The sequence below is a fragment of the Sturnira hondurensis genome, unplaced genomic scaffold, assembly GCF_014824575.4.
Source record: "Sturnira hondurensis isolate 20B ecotype Veracruz unplaced genomic scaffold, ASM1482457v3 Scaffold0003681, whole genome shotgun sequence".
Lineage (NCBI taxonomy): Eukaryota > Metazoa > Chordata > Mammalia > Chiroptera > Phyllostomidae > Sturnira > Sturnira hondurensis.
The window spans coordinates 554,240-579,793 of NW_028076312.1; the positions used below are offsets into that span (position 1 = coordinate 554,240).

A 25,554-nucleotide genomic window follows, 5' to 3' on the forward strand; every position below is an offset into this window, starting at 1 on the left:
CTTGAATTTTCAAAGTTTGGCATTAAAATCATTACAGTATAAAACACACACAGTAGTATTTTTAACACAAAATAAGCATCTGTTTTGTAAAAACTATACTTTGCATCTGCCCATTCAGTTCACCTTTTCTAAAAGCTAAAATTAACTACCAAAATTTCCAAGCTTCAGTTTGTTTGTTTGAATGATTCCAGGAAAAATGGCCCATAACACATGACACAGGGGGTGTAAATTGGGGAAGCGGCCGGTAGTTTTCATTTTAACACCAATGTTCAAAGGGCATTCTTTACTATCTGAGAAAAATTATTCAAATTCTGTAGAAGAACCGGGGGCAAATAGAGCTGGTATACTGTTGTTATGGTCTGAAATTCAAATTTAATTAGACAAGGTATTCATCCAACAAGTTACTTTTGAGCAATTAACATATATCAGGGGTAATCCTAGGCACTTAGGATACATCAAAGAATAAAACAAAGAACCTTGTCCCCATTAACCTTACATTGTAGAGAGGAAGGGAAGAAATAGACATTTCAAAAAGGCATACGGTATGTTAGAAGGTGCTAAGTATTGTGAAAATGATGAAAGTCAGACAGACTAAGAGGTATCCTGAGGTGCTAAGGGCAAATCAAATAAATGATCAAGTGGAGTGATGTACTTCGGGCCCATTCAGAAAGCAAGCTTTGAACAAAGGCTGACATCAGTAAGGGAGCTAACCAAGCAGACATCCAGAGGAAAAGCATTCCAGAAAAAAGGAAAAACTCAAACAAATGTCTCGAGGTGGGAGTTCACCAAATATGTATCTAGGAGAGCACGGTGAGAGGTCAGTCCAAAAAAAAGTAGGTTTACTCAAAAAGCTCATCTGCTCTCATTCATTACCTCGTATTTACTCAGTCCTTAATCATTTAAGGCTGGAAGATAAATTACAGAAAAGGCTACTAAAAAGAGACGTTCAAGATAGAGTGTCACCATTGTGTCCCTTATGCTCTACGACATTCATGGAATCTTTTGGAATTATGCAAACGTGGGAAAGCTTTACTACTAGGCGGTAAGTAGCACTCGTCATCTTATTCAGCAAATTAAATTCCAGAAGTTTATTTACAGAATTAACACATGCTATTAATCCCTTTTCTCAAGGATTTGCCCACGTGAATTTAAATTCCATAACAAATATCTTGAAACACTTTGGCATGCTCTCAGAAGCCCCCTTGCCCATGTTATCCTGGTTTAGTAAATTGATACTTTTATAAAATCATCAACTATGCTGAGAACTTCAAATCATCCAAATTCTTCAAAGTGGAAATAAATTACTTACAAGGCCAAAAAGGTGAAGTATAAAATGTTATACTTAGTTTTCATTTTTATTCTCTTAGGAACTTTCATGGTTAATTTTATTTCAGAACCAGTATCGTGTATAAAAGTTATATAACATTATGCTTATATAATGAGTGCTAATATTTTTTAAATAGTTAAATGAGCAAATTTGCCTCAAAATATTTCATGTATTAATAAAAGTTTTATATTCGGACCTCTTCTAAATTGCAGGCCTCTCACTTACTTGATTAATTAGTAAGGAAAATGGAGTTTTCTGATTCAAATCCTAAATGCCAAGTTTTAATTTAAAGTGGAATCTCTAAGGCACTCTTGAAAAGCCCTGGAAATATGGAGAAATAATGGAAATGCTGACGGACCACATTTGTGCTGCTATAACAAAACCTGACTGGAAGATAAATGTTTCATGAATTAAGAAAAGTTAAAAAAGCTTTTTCTATCCAGCTTTGTTCCCCAGATAAAAGTGAATCTACTCTTTTAGGAGTATGGGGAATATGTGGGTTACTAATATGCTAGTCTGCAAACAACTTTAATCAAAAGCAATACCCAAACCGGGACGTTAAAATTTGGAAAAGCTTCTTTGATGAAATCTTGTCAGAATTGTCTTATTTCCAAAAAGTGAAAAAAAGGAAAAGGGGAGTCTTAATAAATAAAAGTAATCATGTGACCTAACATGGCAGGGCTCCAGTATTTGATTCTCCCAGGGGATGTGAGGGCAATAATGCTGTAATAGTTTCTACCACTGGCCCTGGGGACAGAAATGTCTGGGACTTAATCTTTGGAAGCGCTTTCTAATAGCCATGTTACACGTTAAACAAATTCCTCCACCTCCACTGTGCTTCAGTTGCCTCATTCAATTCTCAAAAAAAAAAAAAAAATCCCGAAAGTTAAGCAGCATTACCTGTGTCCAATGAGGTGATAGTTAACCTATGGTTTTGTTTTGAAAATTAAATGAGATCAGGCATATGAAATGTTGGTGGAGTGCTTAGACAAAGTAAGAGCTTGATAAATACTAGGTCTCAACCTGAGACACAAACCATTGAAAATGCCGATGACTTCCAAATCACCTTCTCTACCCTTAGCCATCTTTCTGCCCCTCTAAGGAACGGGTATTAGACACGTCAGGGCTGTTTCTTCTATTTGCCCCTCGGCCATTTCCCTTGGGGCACTGCCCTGCCGTCTACCAATCACATCACCTTGGGCTCTCAGGCCTCTGTCCTCTACCACAGGACAGCACCAGCAAGACATGGAAGAGCAAAATTATGCACAGGACAGACAAACACTTCTTGTTCAGCTGTGATTTTGTCAGTGACTGTCCTCTGCCTAATTCCACGACTCCTGTCATGCGGGTCCTCTCCCATAGCAACAGCTCACATGTTTCCAGTGATGTTCTCCTTCAACGACCCTTCAGACCTAGGGGCAGTGCTGGCCTCCCATTGTCGCTAGCCCTTGAGTGCTGGGTTTGGTCCATTAACCCTGTTCACATTTCTATAAATATTCAACTGGAGTTTTCCTCATGTTCATCTGTTTCCTGCCGGTGACTTGTCTGATTCAACATGTCAGACATAAAATGCTCATAAAAAGAAGCCTTTTTAACTCACTACTTCCCAATCACCTGTCTTGATTCTTGCCAAACTATTTCCTCTGAGTAAATGGCATCACAGTGGCTCAAACCAAACACCTAGGCCATCCAACACCCGAAAATTAGAATAGCTCTCCACTACCCCCACCGCGACCCCACACATCACCCAGTGTATCAGCTCTGCTGTGCCCTGCCCGGTCACTCTCCATCACGGCCACTCTAACGCCAGACGCCATCATCCGGAGCATGACGACAGCAGAGGCAGCCTTATTGATCTGCTTACTCCTCCTCTCATTCTCTTCCCATCCATTTCTCTCCGGCCACCAGAGTGATCAATAAAACCTGAGTCAGATCATGTCATGCTCTAGCTTACAGCCATTCCAACAATTACCACCGTATTCAGGCTAGATTCTAAACTCTTTACTCAGGTCCAAAGGCTCTATCTTGCTTGCCTGCCTCTCAGAACACACCCTCCTCCATTTCTCATGCACTGTGTTCCACAAGGATTTTCGTATTTCTGCGTGGTCAGGGCTTTCTGAGCAACGAGTGCTATATCTGGGTTGAAGGATGATTAAACAGCAACTGTAAAGATAGAGAACTTTGGAGAGATTTAGGGGCATCTCGCCCTGAAGTATTTGGTTTTTGTTGTTGTTTGTTTGTTTACCGTTCATGAGTTACAAGCCCAAAGGCCTTCTTCTCCTCCTTCCAGAGAGGATTCATTTATATTTCAAAATAAATGACCTTTCTCCCTCTGCCCCCCGACCCCATCAGAGAAATGGCAGACAGACCCTGACTTTCATAATTTGGGGGTTCCTTTTTGTGCACAACTCCACTGCACCCACAGGGTATGCCTGGCTCTTGCTGCTCCTCCCCGTGAGAAAGTCGGGGATGACAAATTAACATAAACTGCTGGGAGAGTAGATAAACTGTCTGGCCTTTGAGCCAGCAATCTCCTGCTTTTCCCGTCAGGATAAACAAGGAAATATAAACATAAAAACATAACACTGTCATATCGGTCTCCCTCTTCTTCTAATAGGCCTAGCATAGTCCTGCCTTTATATTTCTGTTTTCTCTGCATATTTTTCTGTAACCATAGACATGTCCTTGTCTTTCTCATTCTGCTTTTAACTCAAACCCTTTCCTTTTCCTCTAGGGTACTCAGCCAGACGTGAGGTCAGGTGTACCCAGGTGGCTGAGCTCTGCCCAGAGAAGTAAGTCCCATGTAGGCCTGGCCCTTAAAACATCCCACACAATCAATCCCCTAAGCTCTTTATTTTTGCCTCTATTCAGCCATAGGCAAAGGAGCTCTGGAATAAGCCTCAGTTTCTGAACCACCACAAGGGGAAGAGCCTCCACTTAGGGCCTTCTGGCTGGGCATTCCGTGAATGGGAACTAAGCTGTCACTGTGTCAAATCTCTGAGAATTCAGGGTTTCGCTGTTTTTACAGGTGTGGACACCCAACAAACAGGTCACCCTGTTTTGTCTCTTTCATATCATTCTCCATCAGTGAAATTTATTTAATGAATTTGTTTTCTGGTTCATTGTTAGTTTCCTTCCACTAAAATTAAGTCCCACCAGAGAAAGCTTGTTGAAAACTTGTTCGTCTGGTCCACCACTCTGTCATCCCCAAAACCCAAGACAGCTCGAGTAGGATTTGATAAAGAGTTGAGCAAAAATCTAAACAGTTACACGGAGGTTACAACTAAAAATTATTTAAAAGCCACCCTTGGATATGTTGATTTTTCCACAGATAACTTGGTCTTCTTCCCAATGTTTATGTCCACCTCAATCAGTCAGGACATGCAATGTACACTGTCATATTCTCTCAGCTCCTTCGCTATGACTTGATTGTAACCTAGAAGCATATTTAACCATCGACATTGTCATTGCCTCTTAAATAACTACATGGAGACATTTTAAGCAACTACGTGGAGGCAACTGATGACCCGGGGTGAAGAAGGCAGCTGAGTGTTTACCATGTCACTAAAGACTCAAGCACGGTGCTTTACCTTAATTATGCCCACACATGCTCTTTACAAACACACCTTTCTAGCATTTTATCAGAGGTGCAATACCCCCAGGAATACCCCTGCCGTCTGGCAAACACCAGCAGCATGCGAGGTAGCTGCTGGACCACCCTGGATCCTAGGTGAGTACGGCGAGCAGAGCCCTCCCTTCCCACGGAGAGAGGAGCAGGGTGTAAGCGTTTCTGTGGTTTGGAGGTGGCGTGCTGCCACACCGCACCCTGGCCTGGCTGACATCAACCCTGTGCGGGAAGATTACTGCTGTCTCCCCGAGTAGTAAAAGCTTTTCTACTATCAGTAGTACAATGTAAGAAGTTGACAAATAGTAAAATTGTATGTATCAGAAGCCTAATATAATACTCAAGACAAAAATTTACAAACTCTTAAAATTAAGCCTAATATTGAACCATAAAATAATCATAAAATATAAAATTATAAATAATCATAAAACAAGTAACCAAACATACCATCATCGAAACTGTTAAAGAGTCAATATTCACAAAATTCACTTTCATTGTAATCACTTATTTATTTTAATCAATGGGTTTAGTATTCTTTTGGAAAAAATGTAAAAGACTTCAAAATAGAGAGTAAGCCTTCCTGACTCAGGCTTTTTCTTTTTTTCTTTTTTTTGGACAGGCTATTTTTTAAAATGTCTTTGGATGTGCTGAAGTATTTTTGGTGACATATAACATATAACTTACAGTAAAATGCCCAAATCTTGGGGACTTAGCTTAATTAATTTTTATCTATGTATTATCTGTATAACTGCTATTAAGATATAGAGCATTTCCCTTATTCCAGAAAGTTTCATCATGACCTTCTCAGTAAAAACATCCCCCCATATTTTTTTATTAACTATATTTTATTGGAGAAAAGAAATATAGGTATGTGGTTGAAAAAGTAAATATCACAGCAAACTAGCCAATAAAAAGCCAGTCACCCATTTCAGGTCACCCCTAAACGCAGCTGTGGTGAACAGTGTCTTTTGTGCATTTCATGGTCCAGTCTGTACACAGTCATCCACTTTTCTTCACTGTGTCCTGTTACCTACCTTTGTTTTGCACAAATTAAATCATACTCTGTATGGATTTTATTATGAGAGGCAGTATATTGTGGTGATGAAAAATGTGATACTGTAGTGAAATTATAGGGTTTAGAATGCCAGCTCATTGAAAACTTATTAGTAATATTTCTCATTTGTATAAATACTATGCTAAGTACTTTACATATAGTAAGTAACTCTTAATTTGTACCATGCAAAATGGGTAATATTTTAAATTCTTATTTAGAGTTGGAGAACTTTGTGAAAAGTAATTAGCATAGTGCCTACACCAGTAAAAGATGTTACCAGTTATAGATTCATTGATGGTCTTCTTTTCTATTCCTTGTTCTACTTTTCCTTTTTTTGCTGGCTACTGAGAATAAAAAATAACCACAGGCCCAGAAAAAAGACTCAATGTTCTTCAGTCATGGTAACAAATATTAGAACTAGTTTTAACTTGTCAATTCCATTAGTAACAATTCCACAGCCTTGCATAGAAGTAAACAACCAGAACTTATTTTAAACCTATATAATTAATCAATGACAACTAATTCCAGTGAACACCCCTTGAAAACCCAAATAGCATCAGACTCGGGATTTGAAAGTCAGCCAACTGGCAGAAGATTCAATACAGTGAACATGTTTCTAAGTCTGATACCAACTTTCTCCCACTTCTGTGAGAGACCAAGAACAAGCCTTAGTAACCCACACGAAACAGCCCCTCTAAGGCTGACCGACCCCACTCCTGCCTCGATACCCATCACCATCCAATGTAACTCTCCACGAAAACTGACTAGAGAAGAGTGACTGGGTTTGCTCAAGGAGTACAACTCCGGGTAGTGTAACTCTTCCTCACTTAAGCACGAGAGAAACACAGGGTGTTTTGTTTGTTTCCAATATTGAGTGGTGGTCTCATCCTTTGACACTGTAGAGAGGATTAAGGGTGTGTCAGTTTGGGGCTTCCATAACCATAACAAAGTACCACAGGCTTAACCAACAGAAATTTAGTTTCTCACTGTTCCGGAGGCTACAAATCCAAGATCGAGATACTGGCAGGGCTGGCTTCACTCTGAGCCCTCTCCTTGGTTTGATAGGCAATCTTCACGTGGTCCTTCCTCTCGGTGTATCTGTGTTTTAGCCTCCTCTTCTTATCCAGTCAGATTGGATAGGGCCCATTCCAGGGACCTCTTTTAACCTTAATTACCTCCTTAACGACCCTACTTCCAAATATAGTCACATTCTGGAGCACTGGGGGTTAAGTCTTCAATGCTTGAATTGAGAGGGCAAAATTCAGCCCCTCACAAAGGGGGTTGAATTGGTTTATTCCACTATTCATAAAATATCTGAGAGTCTGAGAGTGCAATAGCCATTAGATAGTTGTAAGAGTTAAGCTACTCTATTGTCTTACAGTATTCATTGTATTATGCATAGAACTTATATATATACATGAATACACTTTGAGCTAATATGCAATCTCAAAATATTGGGTTGGTCAAAAAGTGTTTACTTTTTTCATAAAATAAAAGACACATTTTTTATTTTCACCAATAATGTGTTATTGATTTGGTTATTTCCAGTATGTTGGCTATCTCCTGCTATTGGCTTCTAGTAGATAGAGGCCAGGGTTGCTGCTAAACATCTTCCAATGTATAAGACAGTCCCACAGCAAAGAATTATTTGGCCAAAATGTCAATAGTACCAAGAAACTTGGCAAACCACTTTTGACATGTTCGATCCATCACAGCACCTTCTCCACATACTGTACAGATCTTTATTTCCATTTCAACTGTTTTTATTTTTCTTGAAATAATAAAGCATAATATGCCAAAATGTTGCATATCTTCTTCCATCTTCAATATTAAAATGGCTGTACAAGAATTCACTGATTTGGTAAGTTTTTAAAAATATATGCTGATGTGACAGCCGTCACAATCTAACAATATTGTTTCAAATGAATTTAAAGACAACCAAGCACTACTAGAGCCATTGTATGAAAAAAACTAAACATATTTTTTGGCCATACCCATTAAAAAATCATTTTCATGTCATATTTGACCCTATGTTTAAATAGACAAATTAAGAGCACAGGGTCTGAAGTAACACTGCTTGCATTTAAATTTGGACTTTGCCTTATTGTTGGAACACTCTGAGCTTCAGTTTTATCCTCTCTAAAACAGGATTAATAGGAGCATCTACATGATGGTATCGTTGTGAGGATCAAAGTAATTCACGTGAAGTGCCTAGAATGCTGCCTGGAGCACAGCAAGTGCTTGAGAAGGGTTAATTATTAGTAACAACATGTAGATTGCAAGCTCTGTGACAGCAGGGATGACTTCTGTTATCTCCGTCATTTCATAATTACAATGGCAGAGATGAGCTGGCTTATGAGAGGTGTTTCATAAATAGTTTTGAAGTAGTGAACACACACATACACACACACACACATACACACACACACTATCCTAGGGCTTTCCTAGGAAAGTTATTAAGGTTTATAAGTTTACCCTTCACCAAATATTTTTTTTTCACCATGCGACCTCTGCTTTTTCAAGGCAATTCAGGCAAATGCATTAACCTTTCAGGATTTTTACTTTATAAAAGAATCCTCAAGAAGATAAACTCTAGGAAATGAAGCCCTAATAATTGAATTTCAACTTGACAGTTGCACAGGATAAAGAAAAAGTTGCCCTGTTTTTGCCTGTGCCCAGCTCCCCTGTACTTTCCTCCTCAGTAACCCTGCCCGCCACTCATACGGCAGTGTGGAGCATCACTCTCGTGTACTTTCCAGAAAATAACTGTTTATAGTAAAAACAGAATAACTGCTTATTTAAAAAACTTCTTAAAGTATCTTTAAATAAAGCTTGATAAAGTTAGAGAGAATTATATTGTGAAATTGTGCCCTATGCATTTTTACCTCAAATTTTATGATCAATGAAAAGAAAGCAAAAGAAAAGAATTCTTTTCTTAAAGAAAAAATGCAAACCATGCCCAAGGGTGAGCAGAATTAAAGTTTACACCAGCTATGAGAAAAACATTCTCCTACTTATTACCAGCTATATGTAGCTTACTTCCATTATTGACATTACCTTAGTTAACAAGTTTAAATATTAATATCAAAGAATTTTATGAAGATCATTTTTTAATTGGCCAGGGTCAAATATTTAACATAATAATTTATGTAACATTTATAGTTGATGCAAACCTTTTTTTAAAAAAATAACTTTGAGAAACCAAACATTTTAACCCAACATATTTACATATTGTTAAAGAAAAATATTCTCAACTACTACTACCAAAATAATCCCAATACCATATAAATTGAAAACATAATCATTAACAAGTCTCCTGTTTTTTTTTAATTTCATGTAAATAACTAACCATGTCTGTGAAAGATTGATTGCAGCTTTTTAAAATGTTTGCTGAATTCATATGTAATTAAGATGAGTTAAATATGCAAATCAAGTCTAATTAACTTCACTTATTAATGTTAGTTTGCCTTGCCTTTAAAAAATTTCTGCTGTGAATTCTTTTCAGCATGTGGATTTTTTTATTTCTTTGTTCGAGGTTGAAGTGCCAAAAAAACAAGCTTTATTTTTTCCAGGTGGAGAAAAAGTTTTACATGGGATCTGGGTGTCATTTAGGAAGAAGGGTTTTAGTAAATGTTCCCGGAAGCATAAAAACTCACTGAATTGTTATTATATATATTTTCAACCACCATCCTTTCAATTTTATCTAATTAATTCAATTTCATCAAAGTGGCAACCCCACTGAGAATGAGGTTTGGTGAAGACACGCACTTTGCCACAGTACATCCCACACAGTAATTAAGTCGGAAGCACACACTGGGTGGAGCAGGCAGCATTGAATGAACCAAAAAGTCGTCCAGAGAAATGCCCTGAATTGACAAAATACCTAAATTCTCATGGAATTCATGTGGAAAATATTAAGTGAGGCATTTACACAAAACATAGTTATTGGAAACAATGTAAGGGAAATCTAGTGTAGGGGTCAGGGGGAAACACGGTTATTAAAGCTGAGAGTCAATCTCACTGGTCTTTTCCTCATAAGCAAAAAGAGAGAAAGAAATTACATTTGAGGGCCAACAGATTTTAAATTCACAAATTTCTTTGTGTTATTTGTCTCATCACTGTGCCCCACAATTCAAGTTTTCAAAGTTCACAAAATTGTTTTGCTTTATTATTGATTTTTTTCCTGCTAAGAATTTACTATTATTTGTAATAAAGAATTTTTCTAGTGGAAAATAGGTGCTTTTATTGAAGTTTCTGAGAGGAGATGTCTATATATCTCTATCTATAGTCATAGCCATATCTGTATCTATAAAATATATTTAATTGTATAAAGAATTTATTTATATTTTAAATAAATTCTTTAAATACAAAGAAACACATGTGAGATTTATCCTTATTATGTTTATCAAGGTAAAGCCAGGAGAGAGAAAGCATATAATTTATTCCAAAAAAAGAATTTAAGAGGAAAATGTTATATGTTTGCTAACCAGGGAGCTGAACTGGTTAAAAAAATATAAAAACCCTAAAGAATATTAGAGAGAATAACTATAGGAACTTGCTATAATCCCTTGGGCTAAGGGACCATGAGAAAAGGTTTGCATGATCAAACCTTAAGGGTTTCCTCTCAGACCTCTGAGAGGTGGCAGCTTGGCTGGGGTTAGTGTCTCTGAAGATGGTGCAATGAGGCTGTTTCTAGGAGTCTGGGAAAACCCGACAATTGTATTCAGCTGCTGCTGTTACAGGAGAGGCCTTTATGCTGCTGGGATGAAGAGGCAAACCCCAAAGGCCACAGGAATCCCTCAGGCAGTATACGGGAGGGACCAAATTCCCACTGGCCTCTCCAGTCTCACAGTCTTGGCTCCCACCACTGGCAGAGCTCAGTATGCAGGCAGCTGGCAGACAAAAACGTGGTGTGTAGGCCTTGGCTCCAAGATCAAAAAGCGAACAAACTGAGAAGGGTGGGTTTGGAGCTGAGAGGTGACCTGCTAGTAATTGGCATAAGTATAGAGTGTGAATAAGCTAATTACCAAAACAGAAAAAAAATCTTTTCAATGGCAAAAGAAACCACAAAGAAGGCAAATGATTAAAATGGTTGTATATGATCTTGGCTATTTCTTTAAAATAAATTCTAAGAATAGGAGATATTACATTAGAAATCATAGATTCCTAATGCTTTTAGTGCACAATGTAAGAATGCCTTGTTGATCAAATTTATCAGCTTGAAACCACAGCAAGTTTATCTGAAGTCCAGTCTTCTACCCCTGTCCCAAATAGATGTTATCATTTTTCAATGGGTGATCTTACACCCAGATTTAACTAATTCATAAGTTCTTATATTGTCAAATACATGATCAAAGTTTAAAAATTTCTAGCAATACTTTTAAAGTCATTTAAGCATCTAGGATTGTACTTAAAATGCCAAAGTATGATGGTAACGCTGAAAGCAGTAGTCACCTGACCAGTCTTCAGTGATTTCATTTTCTAGAGAAAATCAAACTGGAGCTCCTTTAGTTGTTTTATTTTGCATAATCTTAGTATTCACCTCCATATCCCGGAATGAAATGTTAAACTGCTATTAACTGATGCATACATATTAGATGCTATGTTTTGATTTCCTATTTATAAGGGATAATTATTAAACTCTCTTAAAATAGCATGCCATTTCCCCTCACCACATGCTCCTAATATAACATTTATAGTTAAATTAATACTTTGTATTTACATTATTAGAATTATGTGCATAGTGGTCACTGCATGATATATAAAAATTAGGTTTATTTTCTTATTTTTCCCCTCCTCCCAGTTAATAGTGGGCTCATTTTTTTAGCCATCAAATTTTATTTGTACATATTGTTAATGTCTCCTGTCACTTTCCAACAACCTCTCCAATCCATTTTCTACATATTCGGAGAGATCTATAGATTATTTTGGCAAGGTATTCGGACGGACATAGGAGCGCAGAGGTGGCCCCGCCCCATTCTGCCATAAGGAATTTACAGTTAAGAGTTTGAGAAGATGGGACTAGGAAGGATATGGAGCATATTAACGTATTTCCTACGAAGAAGCAATATTGTTATGCTATAATATTGTTAATTTGACATTGCAAAATTCAATCTTGCCTTTTTCTTCTACTATACTGCTTGAAGGCATTTTCTGACCAGTTTGAAACATGCGCACATGTTTCCTGCTTGCTGTTCTTTGTTTGTTGGTTGGTTTTTACCCTCCAGTAGAGTAGGAAAGAGACATCAGAACTAGAGGTTAGTCAAGACAGTTTCTACAGGATTGCTTCTCATTTAGCATACAAGAAATTATCATGACTGAACCCCTAGCCATCTTGAGCTATGAAGGTTAATGAAGAAAAAAAATACGACCTCTTAAATTACGTTGAAAGTAACTACCCCAACTAACACACATTTCCTTTGCATAAAGCAATGTGTTGAAATGAAAGAACATGTAACCCAGTGTCACTCTGAAAAGTTTACATTCTGTGGCAATGGATGGGGGAATGGCTGAATCAGTTACATCTTTAAGTCACATTTAAAAAAAAGGTAGAATGTGTCATAAAAGCAAAAAATACTATCGTATGTTTAGAATCATTTAAAACTTTGATCTTGGAAGAAGGCGAATTTTAAGATAAATTTTTAAGGATGGACAGAATTTCAAAGGCAGAGGTGTAAAAGGAACAGAAAAGCAAAGGCACAGAGAGAGAAAGCTTCTGTTGTGTATAGAAGTCAGGCAACAGTGCCGCTTGGCCATGACACTGAACAGGTCCACTTCATACTAGCAGATAATTAAGTGGAGAGGTCGTTGAGGGGAGTTTTAAATGTTGGGATGAAAAAATTGCTTTCAATGGGTGGTAGTGGGATTTCCTAAAAAGTCTATGATTGTGTGAATGATGTGCTTAGAACTGTTCTCTTTGAAGATAGCACCAAGTCCCATTTTAGAGGAAAAGCAGGTACTGGCGGCAGGGATCAGTAGTCTGGACCCCAGGGGACGTGCACTGAGCTCCTGCCCTGGGGTGTGGCTGCAGGGGAGAAACAGTAGGGAAAGACCTAAAGGGCAATGTAAAGAGCACAGGTGCAGATTTAACAAACGATTGGATGCTTGGGAACCTGGAGAAGTAAAAGCAAAGGTGACTATTTTCCCCACGCCTCCTAGTTGAAGGACAATTGCTTGAAAAACAAATGGGGTTGCAGGTTCGGTAGACCACCATGTGTAGACCTTTACAATAAGTCTTCAAACTCACTCCCCTTTGTCTTGTCCTTTTTAAAAATTCTATACTTTAGTGCAACCAAATTACATATGGCTTTACGCATCATTGACTTTATAAATCCTGCCCTAGTATCCTCGTGGAAGTGTCTTTACTTTTTAATGCTTAGTTTTTATTAGACTCAACTGAACTACCCACCTCAGGTGAAGCATTCCTTCTGAGTCCCCCACACGACGTGAACAGTGACTCTGTGTTAAGACAAACTGTTGGCGGTACCTCTACAACAGCACCAATCACACACTTCGTTTACTTCTCAGTCTTTCCCCCCAAAATAGCATAAGATCACTGAGAAGAGATATCATTTTACTCTCCTTTTAATCTTCAGGACACAGATATAGTCCTTGCAAGGAGCAGGTTCACAGTGAATAATGGAGAAATGAATGAAGAAAATGTATAAAATGACACTGCCATTTTGAACCTGACTCATTAGCAAATGAGTTATAATTTATTGAAATGAACAGTAACTGGAGAAATTGGGATAAAAAATCCTGTCCAGTTTAGGCCCAAGTGAACAAGTGAAAACAGGAGTATGAAGTGGGGGCAGTGACAGCCACTTCATATTATTACCCACACGAGGAGCGGAAGCCCAGGACTTGCATGGATTGGAAAAAGAGGAAGAGAGGAGAGAGACAACGTAAGAACTGAACACAAGTTTTCAATATGATGCTTATTATTTTATTAATGAATTACAAATGAGACATTTCTATTAATTTAAGGGGAGAATGTGAAGTATGAAAAAGAAATTAAAGAGTGGAATCAGCAAATCTAGGTGATTCTTTCAGAAATTCTGTGCGGAAGGGAGGAGAACAAATAAGTCATTGCCCGGGGCGACAGGGTTGAGGACTTTGCTTTCAGCCACATGGTTGGCGGTGCCCATGTTGGGCAGGCAGAGAAATGATTTGGAGGGAGGGGAAGTGAAAGATGTAAACCAATGGGATGATAGCATGGAATGTTTCAGAGAGGGGAGATTTTGAGATTGTTGAGAAGCACAAAGGAATAAAAGATGGGTTGAAAAAAATTTAAAGTGAAGATGAAGCATACACAAACAAAAAATAATGTTCCATCACACCTGTCAGAATGACTACCATCGATAAATCCACAAACAACAAGTGCGGTGAGGCTGTGGAGATAAGGAAACCATCATACACTGTTGGTGGGAATGCAGACTGGTGCAGCCCCTGTGGGAAGCAGTAAAGAGCTTCCTTAAAAAATTTAAAAATGGACAGGAACTAGTATAAAGGACACATGGACAATAACTAAGGGGGGGTGGAAATGGGATGGAGGTGGGGAGCAGTGGGGGGTGGGCTGGGATGGGAGTAAAAGACAGAAAACTGTACTTGAACAATAATGAAATAAATTTAAAAAATTTTAAAAATGAGATTGCCTTATGACTTAGCAATTCTACATCTGAGTTGTATCTGAAAAAAACCCACCCCAAACATGAATTCAAAAAAATACATGTACCCCTGTGTTCACTGAAGCATGATTTACAGTAGACAAGATATGGCAGAAACCCAAGTGTCCATTTAGAAGCTGAGTGGATAAAAAAGTGGTGATACATTTATACCATGGAATACTACTTGGCCATAAAAAAGAAGGGAATCTGGTCATTTGTGACAGCATAGATGGACCTACAGGGTATTATGCTCAGTGAAGTCAGTCAGTCAGAGAAAAGCAAATACCATACAATGTCACTCATATGAGGAATCTAAAGAACAAAATAAATGCACAAACAAAATTGAAACAGACTTACAGACACAGAGAACAGACTGGAGGTCGCCAGATGGGAGGGGGGCTAGGGGACTGGTTAAAGTAGGGGAAGGGATTGAGAAGTACAAACTGGTAGTTACAGAACAGCCACGGGGATGTACAGCACAACATAGGGAATACAGTAAGTAAGACTGTAATAGGCATGTATGGTGTCAGGTGGGCACTGGAAATATCAGGGGGAATACTTTATAAAGGGCGTGATTATCTAACTACCATGCTATGTGCCTGAAACTAATACAAACTAATATTGAATGTAAACTGTAATTTAAAATACTTTAAAAAAGTAATGCACCAATGAGTTCTGGCTGAGGTTAGAAGAAGTTACAGTGGATCCAATAAGTATGATTTTGTGCACTTCTCTAAATAAGCAGCAACAAAAGAGTTTAAGGAACATAAATCCTATTGTTTGAGTTCTCAGATCAGCTCCTCAATGCAAAGAGAATGAAAGGGATTTAACTAGTTGAGTCTGTTTATAGGGATCGGAACACAAGATTTGTTACTGTTATAGCTGAATTAAAGAATACAGATTGGAAACGCACATCCAAGTATTTCCTCCCCTGAATCAAACTTACTCAGAGAGTCATAGGAAGGAGCTACAAAACTAAACTTAACGCTTGGTAGAGAGGAAAAAATTGCATCCTCAACTCAACAGAGGGATGCATAGACTGAGCTATATGTGCACAAGTTCTTCGTCCCTGTTTACCAAACAGATGCTTATGAACCATACCTTCCTTGTGGGAGTGCCTATGAAGGGCTCTAGGGGAAAGAATCCAAGTATTCTTCCAACACATTCCTCCTCGGTAACAGAAGTTCCCTCCCTTCTCTGGAAGGTATCTCTTTCCGGTAGCTGGTAGCACTGTTAAAGTGGCTGGCCGCATTTCCGGTTGTGTAGACTTGAAAGTAAAGTCATCGGGTGGGATAAATTGGAACAAGTCAAGGATCATATAGGGTCATAGCAAGAACTTAAAGTTTATTCACTGGAAGTAAAAAAAGGTTAAGAAAAAGGTTGCAATTAGCTCCATGTAAGAGTTTTGAGACTGTGCTGATAGATGGTAGAGTTATTTTAAGTTACGATGAGTTGTAGGACATATCTGAGTGACGGGGTAAGTGAAACAAAGTGACAATGCTTAGAATTGGAACTGAGGGGCTGTGAGGCTAGGAAGTGAGAAAGAACTTCATTGTAGATGCTGAAACTGCCGAACCAGTGCTTTTCAACTGTGGATGAACAGTTGAATATACCTGGGAAGCAAATTTAAGAAAGATAATGCTTGGGCACACTTCAATTATATTAGAATCTCTGGGGAAAAGCTGGTAGAGACTCAGGTTTCTAAAGCTTCTCAGGTGATTTTAATGTGAAATCAGGGCTGAGAACCATTATATCCGACAATAAGGACAGGAAGAACATGATAAATCAGGTATTAAAGGCAGTGATAAATGTGGGGTGTCCTAAAGACAGACGACAGGACAAGAAAGAGCAAAGGGCATAAGGAAAAGCAAAGGGCAAAAGCAGATACAAAAGTGGGAGAGATGACTGAGTGGAGACTGTGGGCAACAGCCTGAAAATGGAAGAACCGAAGTAGTGGGAAGAGTCACCCTTTCAGAGTCCCCAGAGTTAGGGGACGTGGCGAAGGGAAAAAGTATCAGAGAAGGATATAAAAGGCCTGGTATCTTCAGGGTTTCTTTCATGAAAGACTGATGAAGAGAAACTTCTATGTAGGGAAAAAATGTCAAGTGGACCTCTTAGATAAGGAGATGGTAATACTGTTACGAGTAGCCTCAGGGAGAGACAAGGGAGAACCGAATAAATTCAGATAACAAGAGCCAAAACTGAAGGGCGAGTGGGAAGTTTCACCAGTCCAGCTGCAGGACGCTTCAGGGTTGTCACAGTCGAGAGCAAGGGGCAAGAAGAGCAGGGAGGAATGAGAAGGACCTGTGCCAGAATTAAATAATGGAGCCCAGACTTTGAAGTGAAGGGTGAAGGACAAATAAAGGAGGGCCCAGAGCTTGAGCAACCTGAGGTGGAGCCTGAGGGAAATGGTCAGAAGAGCATTTCCACGGTGGCACAGCTTCCTCGATCCCTGGTCTTTGCAGGCTGAGATGGTCGAATTTGCCCATCCACCTAACGCTGCTCTCATCCTGATGAGAAACCAGCGGGGGAGAAAATTCACTTAAATGTTTCAGATGTGAAGAGAATTTGAGAGGTAGGCTGAGCGTCCTGCAGGTGCTGGGGTAAGAAGGAGAATTATTTACTCAGCATCGCCACTCACAAAGGACCGCACACTGGGCGTCATCAACCCCCAGAAATTCCTCCTCTTACACTCCCGGGGTTCAGAAGTCTGAAATCGAGGGGCCAGCAGTGTTGGCCGGTCTTCTATACCATTGAGGGAGAATCTGTTTTAGGTCACACTTTCAGTTTATGATGACGGCTGGAAATCACTGATGCTACTTGGTTTTGTTACCATCAGTATTTAGCTAATTATTAATAAAAGAAAGGAGAACGATGGGTCTTAGACATTGAGCTTGATAAAATGGGAGCAGGAGCCTGCTTGCTTAGCGAGGAAGCTACAGCCTCACCCCCCAGGGGACTACAGCTTTGCTCCAAGGGGATTAACACTCCTCCCTTCTCCCCTCTGGTACCAGAGGGTTGGGGTTGGGGAGAGGCACAGGGGAGGGGCTTGACCAAAGAGGCCTGTCTGCTGACTGAGGAGATGAGCCTATCCAAAGCTCACAAAAGCTTGGGAAGCTGATGGGTACTTTTGAAAAAGCTCTTTGGTCTTTTCCAAACTCAAGTTGATTTCCCTGATCCCAGGGAAACAAAGAAGCATATTCTCTACCTCCACCCCGACTCTCTCTCTCTCTCTCTCTCTCTGGTGACCCACATTCTCACTGTGCACTTGCCTGTCCTCTCTCCACAGCCATGCAGTCCTAGCAAATGCCTGGTTCATGGCCACACAGATTCCACACACAAGCTCTGGGAGGGAGTCTGAACACCCCAGCACAGCCATGCACTGCAGCTGGAAACACACACTTAGTGAGTTGGAGGCCAGGCTGGACTGGACTTTAATATGGAGCAGAAACTCTGGGTAGTGGCCTTTATTCTGGCCCCACTAAAGACAAGATTGGGCCGTTTCCATGCTGAGACAGACAGAGATGGGGTATTGGAAAGTCAGGCAAGGAGGCCCCTAAATTTTACATTTTCAGTGAAGTTTACCACAAAACCCCATCTTCCCTTGTGGGTCTCAGGAAATTCGTTTCCTCATGACACCCCAAGGACTTCACGTCCACTGATAGCAGTTTGTAGATGCAACTTTCCAGTCCCCTCCTCCATCTTCACATGGAACTCTCCCTCTGTGTCTCCGTCTCCTCTTCTTATGAAGACACTAGTCCTACAGAATGAGGGCCACCCTACTCCTAGATGACCTCATCTTAGCTAATTACATCCACAAGGACTATTTTCCAGGATCGTTCGCAAGTACTAGGGGTTGGGACCTGAACATATCCTTCTGGGGACACAAGTTCACAAACAACAGAGGGTTTGTTAGGTAAAATTTAGTTGAGGAAAGGATTTAAAGCACAATGTCACCTGGAGTCTCGGTTTGCTCCTGCTGCTGGAAGGACCCTAGTTCAGATGAAGTCTCAGTGAGACGTCTTAATTGTGTTTTTCAGGGAGGGGACTGATAAAAGACACAGTTGATTACCTGAAATACACACACACACACACACACACACACATGTGTGTGTGTGTATATATATAATATATATATAATATATATAATCTCCTCATATTATTTCATTTTTATGTATGTAAATATATATTCCCATTTATTTTGTTACTTTACAGCCTTGCATTTGAAACCATCTAAGAGGTGATTTCCTTATATAGTGGTTCTTGAAGTGTGTTCCGCAGACCAGATGCAGCAGCATTGCCTGGACATCTATTTGAAACCTCCAAACTCATTGTGTCACAACTCCTGCGAGCATGGCCCATTGTGTGTGGTTTTCCAAGCCTTCCCGGGAGAGTCTGGTTCTAGAACTGGGTGATTCTGCTTAGAGAAACCTGCCTTCAATTAGGGAACATTGCTGTTTGGTGAGGGTTGCATGAGTTTTAGCTGCAGTACCTTGGCCTGAAGAACTTGCGTCTTGCAGAGTTTGATTAATAAATAGAATCAGCAAAATGATGTTACTCTGTTACTCATAAATATTTAAAATCTTTTATGTGGTTAGCATTCTTTTAAAGAGCATGCTAGTTCAATAGGAGTTACTTTAGAAAGTTCTGGGACTAGGACCTCTTATTAAAGCCTGCTGGTGGTTTTAATGCTCAAAGTCTGCGGATAATTCTGTTGCCAATAAAGCCCTGGCCTCGCTTTTGTTCAGCATGTGCCAGGTGCCCTACCTGTGTCAGACATTAGGTGATCTATTTGACTTGTTACAAAACAAACTTGTCATAGATATTTTAGGAATGAAAAGGCAGGGACACCAAGAGGTTAAGTAAATTGCCCACATTTACACAGCAAGGAGTGACAAAAAATAGATTTCAAATCCAATTTGACTGCCTGCAAAGCCCATCTTCCTGCAACTACACTACTTTGCTTCAATTTAGAGACCTAAATAACTGCTTGAACTAGGAATTAGTTTGCTTTCCTAAACTCTCTTTTCCATTCCAAAACAAAACAAAAGTTCAGACTCCCTCCTTGGGGCCGAAAGAATCAGCACCTTCCCTCTGGTTTCCAGCTCCTGGAGTCTTCGGTCTGAAGTCTGACTGCCGAAAGAGTTCAGCTGAACAATAATTAAATTTTAAAAATGCTTTAAAAAAAAGAAAAGAAAAGAAAGAACACGAGCCTGTGATTGACCTGAGACCCCATATTGTCTTTCATCTCGTTAGCAGGAAACTTTTTAGTTATTTTTTTCCATTTGCCCTAAGCATTCCTTTTCAACAGGGATTGCCAGATTCTAGGTATTACTTGAATTGTATTTAATATTTAAACACAATGATTAAGTTTTTCGCATTAAGGTTTTCTCTGGAATTATTTTTAACTTGCTCATTTAAGCATTGCTATGAGTAAGAGAACATTATAACCACAGTAAAATTGAGCATTTTTAATGCCATGAATACAGACCATAAGAAATTATTTAAACAAAATGATTTCCCCACTAGATTGCAAGGTGATTGTTGCCAAGGGCAGCGCAGCGATATATAATTTGGTTAATATTTATGCCCTCCTATGGCGCTCTGCATATCATACGCTGCATACAATTCATTGAGCACATTAAAGGGAAAGGAACAAAGTTAACAGTGCCTGCTGATGTTGAGGTGACATGTGAAGAAAAGTTAGACAGTGATTTATTTGTTTTTTCCAGTGGTGGAAAGATCTAATGTTGAAGTATATCCATGTTTTATTATTTAATATTGCTTTCTCTCGAATGACTGTCTTTATTCTTGACAATGCTTAGATCTGTCGTAGTGTCTGTAAGAAACACTGGAAGGGCAAAGATCTGAGGGGCCCTGCAACATCCAAACACCGATGTCACAGGTCACACAAAGATGGATCGCCAAGCCCTGACGCAGCGTCTCACTGGTTGCTTTCCTCTGTGGTAGAAAGAGCAATTACACCAGTGTCTTCTGGCCTTACCCCTGCAGACTGAACTGAATCAGTCAGTGATTGTATGGTTTCTGGAAATCCAAAAGGTAAGCTTTGCAAAAAAAAAAAAAATTGATACGGGCATAGAATACATCTGAAAGTAATTATATACCATCAAAACTACATTGAAAATAATTACATTTTTGAATGTTATAGAGAAATATCCATATATAATGTCATTACTTCAATCTATAAAAATATCAGTTATAATATACTTCTCAATTACAATAATTTTTCACAGTTATACCATATTTCTTCTCTTTTTAAAAATTTTATTTATTTATTTTTAGAGAGAGGGGAAGGGAAGGAGAAAGAGAGCGAGAGAAACATTAATGTGTGGTTGCCTCTCAGGTAACCCCCTACTGGGGACCTGGCCTGCCACCCAGGCATGTGCCCTGACTGGGAATCCAACCAGGGACCCTTTGCTTCACAGGCCTGTGCTCAATCCACTGAGCTACACTAGCCAGGGCAGAGTTATACCATATTTCAAGTAACACTTCCATTGATCAGATTCGTTTAACTGTTTAAAAAGGCGAAAAAGGAAACTGAAAGCATTTGCAATGATCAGACCCACAGGGGAGAAGTAACAGGATAATCTTCCATAATGACACTTTCAGACTCTGTCAGAGACCTTTTGGGGTGTTGGACTTGATGGCAGCGGTTCTTCCTGCTCTGGGAACAAGCTGCCCGTACAGTCTAAGCCGCAGAGTCGCCCGCGTGGGACCCTAGCAGACCTGATGGGAGTGCTTTGCCTTTCTTCCCCAAGGAGATGGAGCTGTAGGGTTTACTGGAGCACATCTAAGCAATAAGCTGCCTCTCTCAGTCTGAGTTCCCTGGAAACCGAAGCCTGAAGCAAGGATTAATTCAGTCATGCTTTGTTCAGAAGGTGCAACCATCAGGCAGCCAAGGTGAGAAAAAAGAAGTGAGGCAGGGGCAGATAGAAATTAGGCCTTGGCTGCCTCGGCGACTACAGGAAAGCAAACAGCAGGCTGCTCAGCAGTTGCACCCTTTGGCATTCAGGGTTTCTGTGGACAGGATACAGGCAAAACTAGGACTCCGAATAATTCATGGGACGGAGGAAGGAGGGGGATCCAGCTCAAGTTTGCTTCTTAGAAATCAAAGCGGTCTCCACTTGAGGGGAACATCATCTGCGTACTTCGGGAGCTGTGCCACAGGCCGGATTCCACAGCCTCCAGCGCGGTTTTTCATTGAAGACTGAAAGCGCTCAGCGGAGCCAGACTTCTTGGCACGCGGCTGGTCCGCCTGCCTGCACGGGGCGGCCAGGAAGAGGGGAGAGCTCCGCTCTGCCAGGATGAGGGATTAAATGGCTCTGGCACAGGAGTGCTGTGTGGCTGGAGCAATCAGGGAGACTGCGTAAGATTTATATCTGAAATAAGACTATTTTTACAAAACTCACAACAAGGACTTAAATTCTACTTCCATGTTAAATTGGCTTCTTGGATGGGTGACAGATAAAACCCAGAAGCTGTGGTATAACCCTCTTCAACACATGTTCAGAGGGAAAAATAAAGTCTGTGTGTAGAAGAATAAATCAGACATTAAGAAGGATGGGTGAGAAATGTGACGGGATTAAGACGTACAAATTGGTAATTACGAAATAGTCATGGGGATGTCGAAAACAGCATAGGGGCTACAGTCAATAGTACTGTAATAACTATGAATGGAGCCAGGTGGGTACCAGAAATATCAGGGGGGTGCTTTGTAAAGGATATGATTGCCTAACCACTGCACTGTATACCTGAAACTAATACGAAAGTATATGAAATGTAAACTGCACTTGAAAGTTAAATTTAATAAAAAGGAAGAGGGAGAGAAAAGAGAGAGAATGTGTATTCTCATCATCCCTGAAAGCTTCTTATTCCAGTACTATAATGGAATAAGAATGACAGAATACAGTGCTATTCTTGCCTTTAGGGACCCAGAATACAGATACCAGAGACTTTCACGTCCTGTTATTTTTATTACATAATTTTCCTCTACTTGTTCAAATGTGTTTTTGTTTATTTGCACGTGGAACTGAATGATAGAGATGGTAAATCCACACCATCAGATTATAAGACCCCAAAGAACTCTCGTCTTGGCCTCCCTTAAATGCTCACAATATACCCTCATCCTGGGGGGCTTTGGCTCAGGCCCATAACTTCCTTCACCATGTAGATGTAATAACTCTTTATCTTACATTTCCAGGCCAGAGCTCTCCAAATTCAACCTGCTATTTATTATAGTACAATTACATGGTTCCATTATACTGACTGCATCATAAACTGAATTCATCACCTTCCAGCACATCCTTCTCCAACTCATGAGCTGACCCCTCCCTACTCACTAAGTTTGCCCCACCAGAAGCAAACTATTAATTTATACACCTTTGTGGTTAAATTCCCACAGTTGTAGTCCAAGGCATGTGCCCTAGGCACTTGCTAACACATCTTAAAAGTAACACACTCAGTGTTTGAACCCTTGTTTGCCAGAATCTGAAGCCTTTGATATTTTTTTATAGCATGCTCTCTTTCTCAATACACACACACACACACACACACACACACACAATAGAACTAAGAAGGATTAAAAGTAACTGAGATATCCTAATTTGTACTTTAGGCCAATTTCTTAATTGCAGTTAACTTTAGACATGTCCTTATTTTAGTGATAGATTTTAATTTACAGCAAATTCTCATTTATCAGTATGTTGCTGGTATTTTTGGATATACATTAGTATAAAATACTTAATCCCCAGGTAGCTTATTTCTGTTAACCAATATGCTGTATATATAATTCTTCAAGACTAAGTGCTATGTCTTCAATTAGTGCAGGCTAATTTTAATATTGGGCTAAACAAATTTTAAAACAAAATGATAACTATGCCTTAAGAGCATATAAGACATTCTACATTCAAATATTAATGTGATCCTTAGATTATCCATACCACTCTTTTCCATTCAATTAAGACTGAATATATATGTTTTTCTGTGACTTGGTATTTAAATATATACTCTCCTATACAAAGTATATATTTAATATATATAAAAATATAGGGTATACTTCACTTATTTTAATAAGTTTTGATTCCACAAGGAAATACAACAGAATGAAATTTCCTTTGACTAATCAGTTGCAATCAAGGCACAAATCTGTACTTGAGAAAATGAACAATTACTTTTGGAAAGTCTTGACTCAAGCACAGATCTCGAATTTACAATATGTTCTTTCTTACTGCAGACGTCAGACGCATTTTTCCTTAAGCACAGCACATAAAGAAATAAAGTTACGATGATGTATATTGAGATAAAAATAAATCAGTTTCACTTAGTTATCATATGTTTGTATTTTCTTGTTTTGGACTAAATGAGTGGGGATGCATTTGAATTTTGCTTCTGTCTTAAGGATGTATATTTTATTTTTCTGTTGAGGATGTACAGTTTCTGCACACAAAATATTTTGATTTTATTTTGTAAGCAAACATTTTTATTGAAGTATAAAACATACATACATAAAATTGTTGAATTATAAGTGTTTAAACTGGTGACTTTATGCCAAGTGAAAACATGTAGATAAACTTAGGGATTATTCCTGGAACCCAGAGCTTTGTGCTTGCCCCTCCCCATCACTTTCTCCCCACAATGTGACTACTACTTTGATTTTTTATTAATACAAATCAGTGTGTTTATCTTGGGGGTTTTAAATTTGTGTATAGCAGTATTTCATTATTTTTCAAGATTTTATGGTATTCCAATGTATGAAGCTACTCCATTTATTTATAGATTCTACTGTGTATAGACAGTAGAAGTATTTTCAGGTAATGGCTAAAACAAATAATGCTCTATGAATATTTTTTCCACTTAGTCTACATTCTTGCCAAAAGTTGTTATTTTCCATCTTTTTAGTTTTAGGCATTGTGGAGGTTGTACAGTGGTATGTATCTCATTGTGCTTTTAATTCACATTTCCTCATGACTAAAGATGTGAAATACCTTTAAACATATATTTATAAATATCTTCTTTTGTAAACGTCCTCTTTAAATTGGAAAGGGTTTTTCTTCTTATGATCTATAGTACTTTATTTTTCTGTATGCTAGTTTTTTTTTCAGATATTCTCTCATACTCTGGTTGTCTTATCCTCATAGTGGTGAGTTTAATAAACAGAATTTCTTGATTCTTATAATATCCAATTTAACAATCTTTTCTTGTAGTAGTGATATATTTTGTGGTCTGTTTACTAAATCGTCACTCAGCAAAAAAGTCAAAGATGATTAGAATATCCTTTTGTTTAAATCTAGAAAATGTATTGCCTTATATTTTATTTTGGGTCTATAATTTGCCTGGAATTAATTTCTGTATAACTTTGGAGTAATAATTCATTATTTTCTATGCAAATATAAAATTGGCCCTGAACCTCTTACAAAAACACCCTTTCTCCCCCTGTATTTCAGTGTCACTTATTTCCCCAGTTCATTAAGGAATAATCAACAAACAAAACTGCACATATTTAAATTGTACAATTTGATGATTTGATATGCATATGTACTGTGAAATGATTATCACAAATAAGATAATTAACACATCCATCAGCTCACAGTTACGTTTTTTTGGTGATAATACTAAGATCCAATCTCTTATCAAATTTTGAATATAAACACAGTGCTGCTAACTACAGTCGCCATGAGCCACATTAACCCCCCCAAACTACTCATCATATTACCGAAAGTTTGTGCCCTTTGACCCCTTGAATTTCCATATGAATTCTAGAATCAACCTCTCTTTCCATAAAGGAAATGGATGAATTTATTTTACTGCTGTTGTACTGAATTTATAAATCAGTTTGGGAAGAACTGGCATCTTTATAATATTG

At 38.8% G+C, this 25,554-nt stretch overlaps 1 protein-coding gene across 1 annotated transcript in view; it reads right to left on the minus strand.

Annotated features, from left to right (window-relative positions):
- SPAG16 (sperm associated antigen 16) overlaps positions 1-25,554 on the minus strand; it is a 750,884-nt gene that overhangs the window by 249,885 nt on the left and 475,445 nt on the right. The window lies entirely within an intron of this gene.